Source organism: Callorhinus ursinus, unplaced genomic scaffold (assembly GCF_003265705.2).
Source record: "Callorhinus ursinus isolate GAN/ISIS: 27379988/994484 unplaced genomic scaffold, GSC_fseal_2.0 scaffold17, whole genome shotgun sequence".
Classification (NCBI taxonomy): Eukaryota; Metazoa; Chordata; class Mammalia; order Carnivora; family Otariidae; genus Callorhinus; species Callorhinus ursinus.
The window spans coordinates 2,400,420-2,406,419 of record NW_027397079.1 but is presented as its reverse complement, the minus strand read 5'-3'; the positions used below and the strand labels follow the sequence as shown (position 1 = coordinate 2,406,419).

Sequence of the window (6,000 nt, the reverse complement as noted above, 5' to 3'; positions counted from 1 at the left end):
TGACAAAGGTTTCACATAAACAATAGAGGAGAGAACATATTGGTAAGTCATTTAAAAATTTAGTATATGGGCACCTGGGTGGCTCAGTTGGTTAAGCGACTGCCTTCGGCTCAGGTCATGATCCTGGAGTCCCGGGATCGAGTCCCTCATTGGGCTTCCTACTCAGCAGGGAGTCTGCTTCTCCCTCTGACCCTCTTCCCTCTCATGCTTTCTATCTCTCATTCTCTCTCTCTCTCAAATAAATAAATAAAATCTTTAAAAAATAAATAAAAAATAAAAATTTAGTATATCTCGAGTATACTAGTAGAATATAATTTCCAACCATAATCCAATATGTAGTTATTCAAAACCCAAAAATAATACAAATATTTTCAGACAAAAGTGAGAAAGACGATTTGTAATTGCTGAAAGAACAATTCAAGAATGAAGTTGCATGAGAACATGTTGCCTAGTAAGGGGAAAATGATTTTAAAATCACTGATTCATGAATAAGCATATTACATGTTAGAAAATACAATAATTATTCACTGCTTAAATAAACACAAATGTAAAGAAAATTATAATAGGAGTAAAAACAAGGAGACTTTTTTTTCAGATAGTGCTATATAAGTGTGCTTCTAGAGGGAGTGAAGATGATAAATATTTCTAAGGTCCGAGTACTCTCCTGGAGGGTCATAGAAATAAGGATCAAATTTAGACTGCTATTCAGGGCCCAACTGAACATCTCATGGTACCCAAGCTGATCTCCCTACTGACAACAACTATTCTGGAAAAAAAAAAGAAATTAAAGCTGCCTGAGGAAAATTGTGACATTTAGCATTTTAGATAATAGAAAAATTGAAAGCTATACTGAATTAGTACATTTAAAATTATGAAAGATATAAAAGAAAGGATGGAAGAAATATGTAAAGAAAGGGCATCTGGAAAGTCCTTGATGATGGAGATCTGTGAAGTCATGTTCTGGAAGCTCAAAGAGATGAGTTCAGCATTCGGGGCCATTTTTTCCCTAAGAGATATTATTTCAGACAGTTGCAACAGAGTACCTCAGAGGATGTGCCAGGTTTTTGACAGATTCATGGAAATGGGAGAACAGAAATGTGAGTCTGCCAAGAAGCAGTTACTTGGGCTTCTTGTTGGGCCCCCAGAGAGCGGTTCCACAGAGCAAGGGTGCACTGGCCATCTACCTTCCCAGGGATGAAGCCCAGATCAGAATAAGTGTGATTCCTGGTTTGTTAATGGCCTTTGGGTATAGTTGGTAACCTAGATTTTTGGCAGAAGAAAAGGTACGTCTACTAGGGAGGCTATTGCATTTGTGGATTTCTGTCTTTCATCAAATTAGGGAAATTTTTGGCTACTATTTCTTCCAAAGACTTTTCTAATACATTTTCTCTTCTGCCTTGTAATTCCATCTATATGTATATTGAATCACTTCATATAAACTAACTGGTCCCCAGTGTTACATTTATATATATTTAAATCTTTATTTTTTTCTATTGCTTATGTTGGAAAATTCTATCCACCTATTTTATCTGTCAGGTTTATTTATTCTTTTCTCTGTCATCTCCCTTTTACTGCTAAGTCCACCTATTGTATATTTTTTTTAAAAAATCAGATACTCCATGTTTTCAGTTCTATTACCCTGCTAAGATTCTTATATATTCACTGAAAGCACATTCTGTTTTACTTCATTGAGTATAAATATATTAATCTCTTTAATATCTTTATCTGCTAGCTTCAATATCTGGGTTATTTTGAGCTGAGTTTTGGCACATTTTCTTTTCTACAGAAAATAGGCTATATTTTCTTAGTTCTTTGTATGCCAGATATTTTGGATTCTATCTCAGATATTATAGATGGTAAATCATGAGGATCCTATCTTTTGTTATTTCTTCTTTTATGCACACTGTCTTTTGTTTTAACAATTAATGACCCTGGCTTGTCTTGGACTAAAAGCTGGGTGGCAGCTGCAGTCCCAGTTTAGATCTTCTGACTATAGTTGGCCAGCTCTTGTCTCTTTCACACATGCATTTTTCTGTGATCAGTCAGTAATATGGGCATCCTCACTCCGTATCTTTCACTCACAGGACTTCAGCACTCCCTCCAGCACCCATGGATTCTCCAGCATCAGTTCTCCATTTCCCTAGACAGAAAGACCACCATACTTTTCCTACCAGTTTTCTCACCAACTCATAACAATGTCAACTGCACTTAGCTCAGAGCTACATGACCTTAAAAAGAAACTATCTTAAAAAGAAATTCTCTCTTCTAAATATGTACTACCCATCCATCTACCTGATTCTATTCATTGTCCAACATCCTCAGGTGGCTACTCATAATCAGTCCAGATTTTGTCATTCATTTATATGAAGGAGTCAGTCTGGAAGGGTCTCACTCTATCACCCCCTATAGTCTCATTTTTTTTTAAATTGAAGTGATTAAAGTCAGAAAAGCTCAACAATATATTCAGCACTCCCAAGCTCTTCAACAGCAGACCCAAAATTAGACCCCAGTTCTTTCCGTATCACATTTTGCTTCTTTGGTCCCAATATTAACTACGTTAAACAATAGAGACTCTTCTCATGGTTTAAGAATTTCTGTATAAATAATTTGGTACAAGAGGTGTGCATGCTTTTTAAGTGGTATTACCTTTCCTTCTACACAAGGTAGTTACAGAGGAGAAAGGGTAAATGTCCCTTTTTAACTATAGTGCTGCTAAGTATTCAGTGGCTTAATTCTTCATTTATTATGATTTTTAAAAGTGCTTCTACAGTTGTGGTGATATAGTCATGAAAGTGGAAGTTTAGAGGCCAGGAGAAGAGGCTGGAGCAGCCATCATCACCCACTGAGCAGCCCTACCTCTTGGTGAGGAATACGCCAGTCCCTGCTGATTAGGTGGTAGACCCAGAAGCCAGTGCTTTACAGATCTGCATTGAGATCCACTTTCTCAAGACTTTAAACTAAGTGCAAAGTCCCCAGTGTTTGGTGGATGGTTTAACATCGAGAGTGTTATCTCCTCCTTGGCTTAGGCCCTGACCAGAATTCCAGATGACAAAAAGCCTTGGCATCACAGGAAGAAGAAGTGTTCAGAAGGCATGTGACTGGTCATTCTCTTACATCCTCGACCCCTTCCTGGATGACCTCCTGCCCCAAGAGGACATCCTTTACCTCCAATCCACTAGCCTCTTACCACAGAAGCTCTCCAGCTGTTGGCAACAGTCAAAGCAGACCTACGGGAAGAAAAAGCACACAACATCTTCCCCCACATCACCTCCTGCCAGTCCTTCCTGTGTGAGGACAGCAAGGTGGATGACTGGGGAAAGCCCTGCAGACCACTCTCAGTCACTGGAAATGCAGGTCCTCAGCCCCATGCACCCTGGAGCTCTGTACTTCCTCCAACTTCATTGATCTCTTGGTGAAGGAAGACAACACAGATGTCCTCAAGAAGTTTGTCACTCACTTTGCTGTGAAGCCTACGTTGAAAACCGATGTACATGTGGAATCTTATAAGAAACAGTTTCATGTAGCTCCTGGCTTAGCACTTCTGAGCTAGCCACTACCTACCGTGGAGAAACTAGCCCAGAACATTGATATCAAACTAAGTTGTGGCTGGGTGGCTACCACATTCTTGCGAGATACCTGCGGGGCTACCCATGAGACATTATAGGTGAGCTAGCTCTACACCCCACACCATGATGGCAAGCTGGAGCTGGTCTCTGGAGACTTCATCTTTATGTCTCCGATGGAGAAGAGCAGCACCAGTGAGGGCTGGATCTACAGCACACACTCAACCACCAGCTGCTCTGGATTCCCGCTTGAGAGTTACATTACTGAAGCTGATGAATGCAGCACCTGGATAGTTCGTGGTTCTTACTCGATCTTAAACAGCATCTTCCAACACTCTCTCAGCAGTTGATGGCGTGTTGGGAAGGTGGCGGTATGAGGACCAGGGACTGGGGGAGATGGCTCCCCTGACGATTATCTGCCAGCCCATGCAGCCTCTGAAGGTCTACAGCCAGTGGGCCCTGTTTGTGTGTCGGCATGGTGAGAGGATGCAGGTTGTGCTTGGGAAGTACTGGATATCCCAGTGGTTTGAAGTCTGCTTGCTACAGATGCACCGACCTGATATGCCTCATAGCTTACGTCACCAGGGTGGTGGTTTCTGGGATTATGGGAAAGATGCTCCAATCACTGTGTTTGGATGTATACAAGCAAGGCTAGTGGGTGAAGCCTTATTAGAGAGTAACACCATTAATCACCACGACTCTTGCTCCCCATCCCTGCACTGACTTCAGACAGCATACAACATCTTGAAAGGTTTACAACAAGAAAATCACTTGAAGATCCATGGGGAGCTGGCTTATTTGAGTGGACAAAATGGGCTGCTGGGAATACATTACCTGGGTAGATACCTCCATCAGAGTTAGCTGCAGCCAACACGAGTGTTGATACAACCTGCGGGTAACCCTCTGAGCAGCTTCCTGGAGCCAGTGTGGGAGCACATTTCTACCCCAGGCCAGGCTAACTAAGGAGATGAAGAACCAGATATAGCCCGTGGGCAGTTGTCCATATTGTTGCAAGTCAAGATAGGATTTGAAAAACCACAAGTGGAGAAAGCCAGCATTGCCTCATATTTAGGGTTAGTGTGGATTATATACCTGGCACATACAGTGGACTTTCCTGACTTTATATTGCCTCTTTCAGTAATGATAAACTACTTTGCATTCCAGGATTACGCACCAGTTAATGATGGTGATGTTCCAGAAGCTTGTTGGGGGATAACGAGAATGTCTTACCTTGGATTGTCAGTTTTCATTTTTGAAAGCATTTTTAATTCTCTTTATCTTCATTTATTATTGTTGCAACCCCAGAATGTAGACAGACCAATTTAACATATAAGAGCATCCAAGCAGCTTACCCAAAGTCATGCATTCAGTGGCCACACACAACAGTGATGGCAGCGACAATTAACCTATATTGATCATTGCCTGCACGCCAAGCACTATGGAAGCTGCTTCACCATCTCCGCATTCCCAGTCTCACTTTTTCCATTAGACCAGACTGCACTAGGAGTAAAAAGAAGTGTTTGTAGACACAAGTGAATAACCCACATGTAAACAATTAATGTAACTATATTATTATTAGTTAATTCTTAACTATCAAAAATCCACTCAGGCATTTGTAAAATGTCACTGAGAAGGGATATTCACAACCATTATAGGGGAGAATTAAGTTCATATTTCTTAAGGCAGAATTTGGAACAAGGGACCAATATAAGCAGAAATTTCCTCCTGTGATAGCTCTTGACATTTCATTTCCAATACCTACCCAAAACCACAAATGAAGCACTGTGAGCTTCTGGCCAAAACAGGAGAAAATATCTTTTTCTTCCATATTCATTTTCCTCGTCTGCAAGTAAAACCTCAGATAACTCCACAAATTTTAAAAAAAGTGGGAGTTTAGGCAATAATTTTAGTGTTGGGGAGTCTGCTAAAATGTGCACCTACAGAAATAAAATAAAGCATCCATTGTGTTTGCCATTGTACCTGGCGTGTATGTCTACACTTATTTCAGGCACTGAGACATTTGTTAGGTGACATAATTGTTGTGCAGAACTCAATTACTGCCTCCCCACGGAATGTAGTGATTTAAGAACCTTCCCTGTCAATAGGCTTTAGGTGGATAAATTGGAGAAGACAGCGCCAAGTTTGAATAGTATGATCACTTAAGATTTTTCCCTGGTCACCATTCAAAAAACAAACTCCTCTTCCTGGGTGTAGCTACCAAGAGTATTCACTTTAATGTGATTATAGTCTTCAGGTCTCCAGGAACTCTAAGAACATAGTCCTGACATGAGGTATATCTATCTCTCTTCTTAATGATAAGTCAACTTTGAGGAAGCTCTTATTATCATCTTAGACAATCATTGCTTTCATTTTTGACAATGCTTTTGAAAATATCAATTAAATATTAAAGGACATTGATGTTTACCCCTGACATAAT

At 40.4% G+C, this 6,000-nt stretch overlaps 1 pseudogene; it reads left to right on the top strand.

Moving 5' to 3' along the window:
• The first annotated feature begins 3,045 nt into the window (after positions 1 to 3,045).
• LOC112834455 (ubiquitin-associated and SH3 domain-containing protein B pseudogene) lies at positions 3,046 to 4,462 on the top strand (annotated as a pseudogene).
• The last annotated feature ends 1,538 nt before the right edge of the window (positions 4,463 to 6,000 follow it).